Here is a 13,703-nt window from a genome sequence, read left to right on the forward strand (position 1 = left end):
CTATTTGCAGATGATATGATACTGTACATAAAAAACCCTAAAGACTCCACTCCAACACTACTAGAACTGATATCGGAATACAGCAAAGTTGCAGGATACAAAATTAACACACAGAAATCTGTAGCTTTCCTATACACTAACAACGAATCAATAGAAAGAGAAATCAGGAAAACAATTCCATTCACTGTTGCATCAAAAAGAATAAAATACCTAGGAATAAACCTAACCAAAGAAGTGAAAGACTTATACTCTGAAAACTACAAGTCACTCTTAAGAGAAATTAAAGGGGACACTAATAAATGGAAACTCATCCCATGCTCATGGCTAGGAAGAATTAATATCGTCAAAATGGCCATCCTGCCCAAAGCAATATACAGATTTGATGCAATCCCTCTCAAATTACCAGCAACATTCTTCAATGAATTGGAACAAATAATTCAAAAATTCATATGGAAACACCAAAGACCCCGAATAGCCAAAGCAATCCTGAAAAAGAAGAATAAAGTAGGGGGGATCTCACTCCCCAACTTCAAGCTCTACTACAAAGCCATAGTAATCAAGACAATTTGGTACTGGCACAAGAACAGAGCCACAGACCAGTGGAACAGATTAGAGACCCCAGAAATTAACCCAAACATATATGGTCAATTAATATTTGATAAAGGAGCCATGGACATACAATGGCAAAATGACAGTCTCTTCAACAGATGGTGCTGGCAAAACTGGACAGCTACATGTAGGAGAATGAAACTGGACCATTGTCTAACCCCATATACAAAGGTAAACTCAAAATGGATCAAAGACCTGAATGTAAGTCATGAAACCATTAAACTCTTGGAAAAAAACATAGGCAAAAACCTCTTAGACATAAACATGAGTGATCTCTTCTTGAACATATCTCCCCTGGCAAGGAAAACAACAGCAAAAATGAGCAAGTGGGACTACATTAAGCTGAAAAGCTTCTGTACAGCGAAAGACACCATCAATAGAACAAAAAGGAACCCTACAGTATGGGAGAATATATTTGAAAATGACAGATCCGATAAAGGCTTGACGTCCAGAATATATAAAGAGCTCACACGCCTCAACAAACAAAAAACAAATAACCCAATTAAAAAATGGGCAGAGGAACTGAACAGACAGTTCTCCAAAAAAGAAATACAGATGGCCAAGAGACACATGAAAAGATGCTCTACATCGCTAATTATCAGAGAAATGCAAATTAAAACTACAATGAGGTATCACCTCACACCAGTAAGGATAGCTGCCATCCAAAAGACAAACAACAACAAATGTTGGCGAGGCTGTGGAGAAAGGGGAACCCTCCTACACTGCTGGTGGGAATGTAAATTAGTTCAACCATTGTGGAAAGCAGTATGGAGGTGCATCAAAATGCTCAAAACAGACCTACCATTTGACCCAGGAATTCCACTCCTAGGAATTTACCCTAAGAACGCAGCAATCAAGTTTGAGAAAGACAGATGCACTCCTATGTTTATCGCAGCACTATTTACAATAGCCAAGAATTGGAAGCAACCTAAATGTCCATCTGTAGATGAATGGATAAAGAAGATGTGGTACATATACACAATGGAATACTACTCAGCCATAAGAAGTGGAAAAATCCAACCATTTGCAGCAACATGGATGGAGCTGGAGAGTATTATGCTCAGTGAAATAAGCCAAGCGGAGAAAGAGAAATACCAAATGATGTCACTCATCTGAGGAGTATAGGAACAAAGGAAAAACTGAAGGAACAAAACAGCAGTGGAATTACAGAACCCAAAAATGGACTAACAGGTACCAAAGGGAAAGGAACTGGGGAGGATGGGTGGGCAGGGAGGGATAAGTGGGGGGAAGAAGAAGGGGGATATTAAGATTAGCATGCATGGGGGGGAGGCAGCAAGGGGAGGGTGGGCTGCACAACACAGAGAGGACAAGTAGTGACTCTACAACATTTTGCTAAGCTGATGGACAGTAACCGTAATGTGGTCGTTAGGGGGGACCTGATATAGGGGAGAGCATAGTAAACATAGTATTCTTCATGTAAGTGTAGATTAAAAATTAAATTAAAAAAAAAAAAAAAAAGAAAGAAAGAAAGAAAGAAAAGGGGGATTACTCCTTAACAGGATAAAACTATTGGTAAATCAAAGATCAACGCATGCTTTAAATATCCTTAATGTTGATCACTTAAAGGGTGTCAGATGATCGGCTATGGAGGTACTCTTTTCTGATAATATTCCTTTCTCTTAATATAAAAAAAAAATCAGTTTCTGTGTGCTGACCTCCAATGAGTTCTGCACAGTAGTATAGAGGGCATGTCAAAGTGTGGGCAAAGGGTCTGTTTGTTTCTATGCAGAAGATCAAGGCCTAGCTTGGATACCCAGAAAATGAACTAAGATACGATATGAGGAGGAGCTTCCGGCATCAGCACTCTCTGGAGGACTTGTGCCGGGGGATGATCATCAAAAAGCCTCCACAGGGATCCGGACGATGCTGCGGTTGTGGCTGCATCCAGCCCACCATCTCCTGGACTTGCCATAAGAATGAGGAGGGAGATGTCTAGGCTGGCATGTGCATACAGTGAGACAACGAATTTGACCGGATCTGTACTGTTGGAACTCAACCAGGAGTTGGGAGGGGTGCAAGTTGTAGCACCCCAAAATCTCATGACTATAGACTATCTATGGTTAAAAGAACATATGGGATGTGAACAGATCCCAGAAATGGGCTGCTTTAATTTGTCTGATGGTTCAAGTACAGTTGGACAATATCCATCATATCATAGATAAATTTTCACAAATGCCTAGGGTGCCTAAATGGTTTTCTTGGCTTCACTAGAGATGGAGGGTAATTATAGATTTGCTTTGTTTATGTCACCATATTCCTATTATGTTAATATGTCTGTGCAAATTAGTTAGTAGTTTAAAACCTATACATACTTAAGGTACTCTACAAGAAGATATGTCAAAGAAATCATCAATCCTCCCAAGTTTCCCTCATATGCTACATCTATAGCTTTTCTTCTTCCTTCCTAATTACAACCCTTAAATAGAATTCGTGCCTCATATCGAATTTACCGACTATCATAATTCCTCCAGGTGGTAAAGATACCTCGAGACAAGTGCTGGGCATAGAAGCCACAGGGCATAAATCTGCAAAGAAGTAAAAAGCTAACCTTTGCAAACAATATGGCTTCTCTCTCACTTACCAACTTTACATTTCCCTGTATGGCCCCGGAAGATGACTGGTTAGCCAGAGACGGGTAAGATTCCTCAAGGGAGGAACAACCTAAGACAGGCACAGTTGCAGGGGGGCCATCAGGTGAGAATTTGGGGATCAACAGAGGTGAGGCTCAGAACCTCACCCCCCCTGCTTTGAGAGAAATCTTCTGCATCCGTGGATGTCTTGCTGCCCTTGTCTAGCCTGGATTAAAACTTAGTCCATAGGCACACACCTGATCATCTGATCATCTACATTTGCCCTCTTACAGCACCAAACTATGTTTTCTACCTTTATCTTGCATCTACCTACCACTTCAGCATTTTATTAAAAATAAAAATAATAATAATAATTGGAGAAATGTGGGATCAACATATAAATCAAGTACAAAAATCAAACGAATATTCATATTTGACCTGATTGTTTATAGGTCATATTGCATGATCAAAACCGAAAGTTTCTGTGATGACTGCCCTTGTACTGTTCACCATGTAAGAATTTATTCACTATGTAAGAATTCGTTCACCATGTAAGAACTTGTTCGTTATGCTTCAGAAGATTGGAGACTGACGAGAATTAGGCTTGAGATGGATTAATGATTGTACATTGAGCGTTGACCCCCCTATACTGAATTTTATTGTTGTTAACAACCATTTGATCAATAAATATGAGAGATGCCCTCTCAAAAAAAAAAATGAATAAGCTACAGTTATTATTCAACATGGATAAACCTCAAAAATAATGTTAAGTGGAAATAGCAAGTCACAGGAAAAGAATAGTACTATTCTATTTATATAAAGGGCAAAAACATGTAAAACCAAACAATATTTTGTTAAGGAATATAAATATATGTATTAAAACTGTTAAGTAGGGAATAATAAAAAGCAAATTCAGGATCAGGATTGCATAGGTATGATGGTGGGCTCTATAGGTAGCAAGAGCAGGTGTACAGAGAGAAGGGGATGTAACTGGGCATGAGCACCATGGGGCTTCATAGGGACCAAGGATGGACTTTTTCTTAAGATATGTGGCAGGTACCTTTTTTTACTATTACAGACTTAGATGTATAGACTTAGTTGAAATATAATTCACATACCATAGAGATTATATATGGAATTCATATACATACCAGATTATGCTGCAGAACAGTATCTGTAAGGACACTAATGCCATTAGTCCTGTCTACATGACTACCCCTGGATGCTGGACACAACTGGTTGCCTCTGCTATGGTTGTCCTAGGAGCTGAATATGACTACCACTACTATCAGCATCATCACTTCCAGAGAAAGCATTACATCATCATCCTCACTTTACAGTCCAGCACCAGTTTCAAAGTCCAGGCTGAGTGCTTCTGATGGGTAAAGCCAAGGTTATAGGCTCATGCCCTCCCTTGGTCAAACAAGGGTAGGAAAGCAAGTATTTGACATTTTTCAACTTCTTTCATGCAATGCTCTGCCTCTACCACACTTGTGGGTAGATAGCCAGGGGGTATTCAGATACTGAAAATAAAAGACTTGGATAATAAAGAGTTTTAAGACAGGTATTAGAGTTACCTGGGACACTTTAGGGACAAGGTAGAGCATGAGCATAGAGCCTCACACACAATCACTGCTTCTATCAGTCAGGACCCCACCAGGAAAGCTGAAACCAAGTATTTCTTTTTTTTTTTTTCTGTCTTGTATTAAGTCTTTATTAAGACTTTTTAATACAAAAGTGATATATAAACATAACTTCATAAAATATTTAAGCCATATACAGAGTATCATGTGAAAAGTCTTCCAAAGCTCCCTCACTTATCTCCCCCTCCCTAAACAAGATCACTATTATTTGACATATATTCTTCTAGCTCTTTTCCTAAATTACATGCATACATATGTACACATACACATAAATACTTTACATAAGCAGAATCATTATGAGTTGTTCATCTTGCTTTTTTCCTGAACAAGGTATCTTGGAGATTTTCCCATTACTGTAATCAGAAATCCCTCTTATTTTTGTTAATGGCTGTGTCGTATTCCATAGAAGGGATAAAGCACAGTTTATTTAATCCCACTAAATGGATTTTAGTTTATTTATTTCTTATGTTGCTTGATTTATAATAGATTATTTCAGAAATCACTGCCTTTTATTCCTGTTTTCATTTTGATCAATGTGTTTATTATTTATTTATTAAGGTATCATTGGCACACAGTCTTATAAAGGTTCCACATGAGCAATATTGTAATTGTCACATTCACCCATATTATCAAGTCCCCCCCCCACACCCCATTACAGCCACTGTCCAACAGCATAGTAGGATGCTATAGAGTCTCTATTTCTCTTCTCTGTGCTATACTGCCTTCTCCGTGACTGCCCGAAATAATGTGTGCTAATCATAATGCCCCTTAATCCCCTTCTCCCTCCTTCTTCAACCCTTTCCCCACCCTGTTCCCTCTGGTAACCGCTAGCCCCTTCTTGGAGTCTGTGAGTATGCTGTTGTTTTGTTTCTTCAGTTTTTCTTCATTGTTATATTCCACAAATGAGGGAAATCATTTGGTATTTGTCTTTCTCCACCTGGCTTATTTCACTGAGCATAATCCCCTCTAGCTCAATCCATGTTGTTGCAAATGGTAGGATTTGTTTTCTTCTTATGGCTGAATAATATTCCATTGTGTATATGTACCATATATTTATCCATTCATCTAATGATGAACACTTAGGTTGCTTCTATATCTTGGCTATTGTAAATAGTGCTGTGGTAAGCATAGGGGAGCATATGTCTTTTTGAATCTGGGATCTTGTTTTCCTTGGGTAAATTCTGAGGAGTGGAATTCCTGGGTCAAATGGTATTTCTATTTTTAGTTTTTTGAAGAACCTCCATATTGCTTTCCACAATGGTTGAACTAATTTACACTCCCACCAACAGTGTAGGAGGATACCCTTCTCCACATCCTTGCTAACATTTTTTGTTTCTTATCTTTTGGAAGTTGGCCATTCTAACTGGTGTGAGGTGATATTTCATTGTGGTTTTAATCTGCATTTCCCTGAAAATTAGTAATGTGGAGCATCTTTTCATATGCCTGTTGGCCATCTGAATTTCTTCTTTGGAGAAGTGTTTGTTCAGATCCTCCACCCATTTATTATTATTTGCCTTTTGGGTGTTGAGGCATGTGAGTTCGTTATATATGTTGGATATTAACCCCTTGTCAGATATGTCATCTATGAATATATTCTCCCATACTGTAGGTTGCCTTTTGTTCTGCTGATGGTGTCATTTGCTGTACAGAAGATCTTTAGTTTGATGTCCAATTTGTTCATTTTTGCTTTTATTTCCCCTGTCCGAACAGATGTGTTCAGGAAAAAGTTGCTCATGTTTCTATTCAAGAGATTTTTGCCTATGTTCTCTTCTAAGAGTTTTGTGGTTTTGTGACTTTCATTCAGGTCTTTGATCCATTTCAAGTTTACTTTTGTGTATGCAGTTAGACAGTAATCCAGTTTCATCTTCTTACATGTAGCTGTCCAGTTTTGCCAACACCAGCTGTTGAAGAGACTCATTTCCCCATTGTATATCCAGGGCTCTTTTATTGTATATTAATTGGCCATATATTTTTGCGTTTATATCTGGGCTATCTATTCTGTTCCATTGATCTATGGGTCTATTCTTGTGCCAATACCAAATTGTCTTCATTACTGTGGCTTTGTAGTAGAGCTTCAAGTTGGATTGCATAATACCCCCAGCTTTACTCTTCCTTCTCAGGATTGCTTTCACTATTCAGGGCCCTTTGTGGTTTCATAAGAATTTTAGAAATATTTTTTCTAGTTTGTTGAAGAATGCTGTTGGTATTTTGATAGTAAGTGCATTGAATCCATAGATTTCTTTAGGCAGAATGGCCGTTCTGACAATATTAATTCTTCCTATCCATGAGCATGGGATATATTTCTATCTATTGGTGTCTTCTTTAATTTCTCTTAAGAGTGTCTTGTAGTTTTCAGGGTGGTTTTAATTTACATTTCCCTGAAAATTGGTAATGTGGAGCATCTTTCACCTCCTTGGTTAGCTTTATTCCTAGGTATTTTATTCTTTTTGATGCAATTGTGAATGAAATTGTTTTCCTGATTCCTCATTCTTCTAGTTCATCATTAGTATATAGGAATGCCACAGATTTCTGTATATTAATTTTGTATCCTGCAACTTTGCTGAATTCAGTTATTAGTTCTAGTAATTTTGGGTGGATTCTTTAGGTTTTTAATGGACATTATCATGTCATCTGCAAACTGTGACAGTTTAACATCTTCCTTACAAATCTGGATGCGTTTTATTTCTTTGTGTTGTCTGATTGCCGTGGCTAGGACCTTCAGTATTATGTTCAATAAAAGTGGGGAGAGTGGGCATCCTTGTCTTGTTCCTGATCTTAAAGGAAAAGCTTTCATCTTTTTGCACTTAAGTATGATGTTGGCTGTGGGTTTGTAATATATGGCCTTTATCATGCTGAGGTACTTGCTCTCTATATCCATTTTGTGATGAGGTTTTATCATGAATGGATGTTGATTTTTGTTGAATACTTTTTCAGCATCTATGGAGATGATCATGTGATTTTTGTCCTTCTTTTTGTTGATGTGGTATATGATGTTGATGGATTTTCAAATAGTGTACCATCCATGCATCCCTGGAGTAAATCCTACTTAATCATGAAGGATGATCTTTTTTATATATTTTTGAATTCAGTTTCCTAATATTTTGTTGAGGATTTTTCCATCTGTGTTCATCAGGCTATTGGTCTGTAATTTTCTTTTTCTGTGGTTTCTTTGCCTGGTTTTGGTATTAAAGTGATGCTGGCCTCATAGAATGAGTTTGGAAGTATCCCCTCCTCTTCTACTTTTTGTAAAACTTTATGTATGATGGGTATTAGGCCTTCTTTATATGTTTGACAAAATTCAGCCATGAAGTCTTCTGGACCAGGGGTTTTGTTTTCAGGTAGTTTTTTGATTTCCTGTTCAATTTCATTGCTGTAAGTGGTCTATTCAGATCTTCTTTTTCATCCTGGGTCAGTCTTGGAAATGTATTTTTCTAGAAAGTTGTCTGTTTCTTCTAGGTTATCCAATTTGTTAGTGTGTAATTTTTCATAGTATTCTCTAATAATTCTTTGTATTTTTGTGGTATACTGCAGTGGGGGGACCTCAGTGCTGAGTTGCCAGCCATGCAGATGGAGTGTATGAATCTCCTGAAGGTTCCCAACCTGCTGGGCTGAGTGTGCTGGAATGATTTTGTCCACTTGTCCTTTCTCCTGAGCAGCAAGTTCTGAGTAATCCTTGGCCCTTTAGGAGCCCTCTCACTGCTGGGAAGTCTTTCAAAGTGTCCACCTTTCTTTTATCCCAGAGCAGCCATTTGTAGGTACCTGTTCACAAGCAGCTGGAATCTCAGTCTCTCCTGGTATTCTACCTGTCTTTCCTTTCCAACCCCTCAAATCTACAGAGCACTATGTAATGTGGGCTTGTACTCCCAGAGCATATCTCCAGCATTGGATATTTAGCAGTCCTGAACTTCTACTCCCTCCCTGCTCCTTTTCTCTTCCTCCCACAGTTAGCTGGGTGGGGGAGAGGACTTGGATTCTGCTGGATCTTGGCTTTACTACTTTACCCTTTTCTGTGAGGTCTTCTCTTTTCCCCAGGTGTAGGCTGTCTGTTGTAGTCTTCTTTCCAGTCACTCTTTCGGGATTAGTTGTATTTGTTGTGTTTTTGTGTTATATATGGTTTGGGGAGGAGGTTTCTGCCTCACTTCTCATGCTGCCATATTTTTTAATCTCTCTGAAACAAAGTATTTCAAAGAGACTTTATGAGAAATTCTAAAGAATTTAATGCAGGAATTTAGTTTTGTATATGATGAAAGAGCTGAAAGTCAACCAGGAAACGGTAAAGCATCTAGAGATTAGTAGTTGCAGTAAGCTGCTGCCACCCCAGGCTAGAGGAATAATGGGGAGAAGAGGTATTGTTGGACCTGTGGCCCAGTGGTACCTGCAGAAGCTAGAACTGTCTTGGGGTGCACATGCAAGGACTGGAGCCAGGCTCCTGCTCCATTGATCTGTTCCAGTTGCACTGGGAAAAGTGATTGGTGTTTGTTGTGAAAGTGTTTGGGCCAAGCTGGAGAATTTGACACTGCAGAAAACTGACATTTGTTAGATTATCTCAGGGGAAAAGATGGTACTTGTAATCTCTTCAGCTCCTTTTAAAGGATGATTTTCTGATGCATTCTCTGAGTCCTGGAAGTAAAATGGACACATGTCAAAATGATGAAAATAGTCTGTCAATGTCTTGCCTGCTCTGAACACTCATTTTTGAGAGCTGTTCCTCCTGCAGAGCAGGGAACCCCCCCAAACCAGCATCTACTCCCCTTAGTTCCCAAGTGTGTAAATCTCCAAGCAGGTTGCTGACAGTGCCCACAGTGGGGCAGATTCCTAGGTTGAAGAGTGCATCTCATGGTCGTGTCTTCTTCCCTCTTGCCTGAGGAATGTAGCTGTCAGCCCTACTGCCTCCCTTCCTGATAAGAAAGCCCTGAGGAGAGCCTTACCTAAGTACTCTGACAGGTGGCCTCTTTTTAAAAGATTTGTAATAAAGATTACAATCTAGACAGTGTTACTTAGCCTTGGGATGGTCCTGAGATGTCTGTGACCTATTTACTAGAGGACTGCTTAGCCTTGCAGGACTGCTGACTCTACTGCTCTGATTCTTCCACTCGACTCTCTCCAACTTGTTGTAGACCCTCTACTCCCTCCAGACCCTTAGCAGAGCATAGTTTAGTTTGCAGGTTCATTCCAGTTCGGGTTCTCTTCTGAATATCCACCTTTCACATCTACTTCCACCAAAGACAGAGATATGGATATCCCAGAGGTGGTGGGAAAATTATGATTCAAAGCAAAAGCTGCATTGTTTCTATTACAGGAAAGGCTACATTGTAAGTGAAATTATAACATTATTATTTTTTTTTTTTTAATTTTTTTTTTTTTTAATTAGCAATAATCGCGCCTCGGATAAACCTCATTGGCTACGATACTGCCACTGCGCAAAGCTATAACATTATTTTTAAATAAACAAGAAAGTTGGGAAACTCTTGGGTGAGGAAATAGCTGAGCCTATAGACAAGGAGGAGCAATAGCTGATTTGTAAAATGAACAGAGTTAGAACCCATTCTTCATCCTTTCATGACATAACAATTCTTTCAGCACTTACTGTGTGCCAGGGACTGGGCTAGGCCCTGGGAGTAGGAGAAGCTCACATTACCCTATAACAAATCCTTACAGTGCAGTGGACCAAGTGCGGTGATAAAGTTCATTGTGATACTACTATTTATAAGAAATACATATTTGGTCATTGTTCTGGTTTCTGGTACAGAGTTCCTAAAACCCTGGGAATTTCCTAAGTGATAAGAGCAATAAAAGCATCAATATTCATCAAACCCCTTCTGGCCACACCTGAGTTTATGTTCATGCTACCGCATTTGGGAAGCTCAGTTGGGGACTGGTTGTCAGAGGAACCTACCGTGTGATTGGAGGGTTGGAACCTTCAGTCCTATCCCCCTGACCTCCGGGAAGGGGAGAGAGGTGGGAGGTTGAATCATTCACCAAATGGCCAATGATTTAATCAATCATGTCTGTGTAATGATTGTTGTAAAAACCCCAAAGGAGGGCATTCAGAGAGCTTCGGGGTTGGTGACCTTGTGGAGACTAGGAGAGGAGCACACTGGGAGAGGACATGGAAGCTCTGCATTCCTTCCTCATACTTTGTCATATGCATCTCTTCCATCTGGCTGTTCCTGAGTGATGTTTTTATAATAATCCAGTAAGTAAAAAGTTTTTCCAAATTCTGTAAGCTCCTCTAGCAAATTAATCAAAAACCAAGGCAGGTTTGTTGGAACCTTGGATTTATAGCCTCGGAAGTACAGATGACAACCTGGGCTTGCAACTGGTATCTGATATGCTGGTGGGTAGGTGGGGGTGTGAGGGATTCCTTAACCTGTGGAATCAGATGCTATCTCTGGGTAGATAGTGTCAGAATTGAGTTAAATTATAGGATCCAGCTGATGTTGCAGAATTGATTAGTGGTTTGTGGGGAAAAAAAATCCACACATCAAAATTGGTGTCAGAATTGGAGTCATAGAAGGTTTTATTGGAGTCCAGAGAAAGGGAGCAATAGAACCTTTTCAGTTTGGATTTCATATATATGCCATAACTGTTCAAATCATCCCAAGTAGGAGATAAAATGAAAAAACTGCCAAGTTTTCAAAAGACCCCTGGATCACATAGAATGTGTTCAGCTGTCAGTAACAAGACACTTGACCAATACCAGTTTAAACAACAAAGATGATCCAGTGTCCCACACAACTAGAAGTTTGGATGGTTTTGGAGTTCAGAACAGCAGCTCAATGATGTGATTTTAGGGCTCAGGGTGTCTCATCATTTTTGGCTTTCTCACTTTCAACTTGTAGGTACTGTCTTCCCTCTGGTACTGAGATGGCTGCTGTCACCGTAGTTGGCAAGTCATTTAAATTTCTGGGTCTCCATTATAACATGAGAGAAGTGATGGATGATGAGTAAGGTCCCTTTGGATCTAGCTTTCTATTATAGCAACTGCTACCCTGGGATGATAGTTTAACCTAGTAGGTCTCAAACCTGAGGGTGCATCAGACCTACCTGGAAAGTTTTTTGAAACAGAATTACTGTTTTGAGAATTTGAGAATTTGCAAGTTCTAGCAAGTTTCTAGCTTCTAACAAGTTCCCAGATAATGCTGCAAATGCTGGTCCAGGGAACACCCTTTGAGAACCATTGGCTTAAGCTATTAGTATCTCATTTCCCTTATGTAAAATGAAGATGTGGCTATTCAGGAGGGATCATATCATTCCTGGATAATTGCCAGAAGAACTTTTAAAAAATACAGATACTTTCACCTCACCCCTAGAGATTCTAATGCAGTGGACCTAGGACTGGGCCCAGGGATGGTTCTTTTATTGAACACCCCCTGGATGATTATGAGGTTAGAGAGTTACATATCTTTCAGAGCCTTCTAGTTCCAAATTCTAGAAACAAGATTGCCAATTACTCAAGACTGAGTAACCACAAAGGAAAAATAATTGCACAGGAATCAAAATCAGAATTATTTTTCCTTTAAAATTCATAGATATCTGGGAAACAATGTATTTTATGTATGTAAACACCTCCCTACCTGTGGGGGAATAAAAGAAGCTAGACATTACTATACTAGACTCTAACAGTCTTTTAAGGAGCAGTGAAAATTCCAGCTCCTTGAAGAAGCTTTGATCTCCAACTTTAATACCTCCTTCCCTAATCTCCAACTTCTGGAGGTATATACTGTCTCTGCTCTTAACTCTCTTAGCACTAATCTATATTAATATCATTACTTTCTTATATGTGTATTTGTAATTGTTTCTAACAGTACATGGGCAGAGATTTTAAAAATCAAATAATATAAAAGGTTCAAAAGCACCTTTTCTTCTCCTACCATCTTCCTAGTCTCGCTCTCAGAAGTTGTCCTAGGACTTTCATCTGCTGCTTCTCGTCTTTATCTCAGTATTTCTGAGTAGTAGGCTTATGCTGTTTCTTGGTTTCTCAATTGTCAACACCATGTATTGACTTCCCATAATGATAGCTGAGGATTTAGTTCCCATAAGCCAATTAATGTACCTTGATTATATGTTTGATTTTCCCCCATAATTATTTTTCTAGTCCTTCATAAGAGCCTCAATATTTTTTAATTGTTTAGTCTTTATAAATCCATCACTAATTTTTCCCAAATGCTCTGATTAATCTGTCAAACAACTGGCGAATTAGTTTTTCTAAACTTTTAAACATAATCATGTTTGCTTTTTTTACATGGAGCCTCCTTCCCAGAGCCTCTCTCCTCCAGCTCCTGGGAACTGGTAGCTCTCTGCCACACATACCTGTCCTCCTGGTGGCGTCCTCCAGCCTTGGTCTTGTGTTGAGCACTCTGTTGCCAGAATCCTATGTTCTCCTCTTCTTTGTTCTTTCTTAAACTCTCATTATTCAGATATAGAACCTTCTGGATTGATCTTCTACATTTGTGCTATACAGTGCTATACAGATGGTAGCCTCTAGCCATTTGTGGCTACGGAGCATTTGAAATGTGGATTGTCCAAACTGAGGTATGCTGTAAGACAGTATGAAAAAAAGATATATTTCCTTAATAATTTATATAAATTATATGTTAAAATTATATAGTATCTTGAGTTTATTGAGTTAAATAGAATATATTACTAAAATTAATTTTGCCTGTTTATTTTTAACATTGTAATGTGGCTACTAGAAAAAGCATATTACAAATGTGGCCTGTACTACATTCTTATTGGATAGCACTGCTCTAATATGTATTTTCTTCTCTATTTTCCATCTCTTTATTTGTACTGTTTTCTGGGATATTTCATCAGTTCTACCTTCTGATTCTTCTATTGAACTTTCTATTTCAGCTGT

At 38.9% G+C, this 13,703-nt stretch overlaps 1 pseudogene; it reads right to left on the minus strand.

Moving 5' to 3' along the window:
• Positions 1-10,143: 10,143 nt before the first annotated feature.
• On the minus strand, positions 10,144-10,271 carry LOC140844602 (U4 spliceosomal RNA; annotated as a pseudogene).
• Positions 10,272-13,703: the final 3,432 nt, after the last annotated feature.

Source organism: Manis javanica, chromosome 1, assembly GCF_040802235.1.
Source record: "Manis javanica isolate MJ-LG chromosome 1, MJ_LKY, whole genome shotgun sequence".
In the NCBI taxonomy this organism is placed as follows: Eukaryota; Metazoa; Chordata; class Mammalia; order Pholidota; family Manidae; genus Manis; species Manis javanica.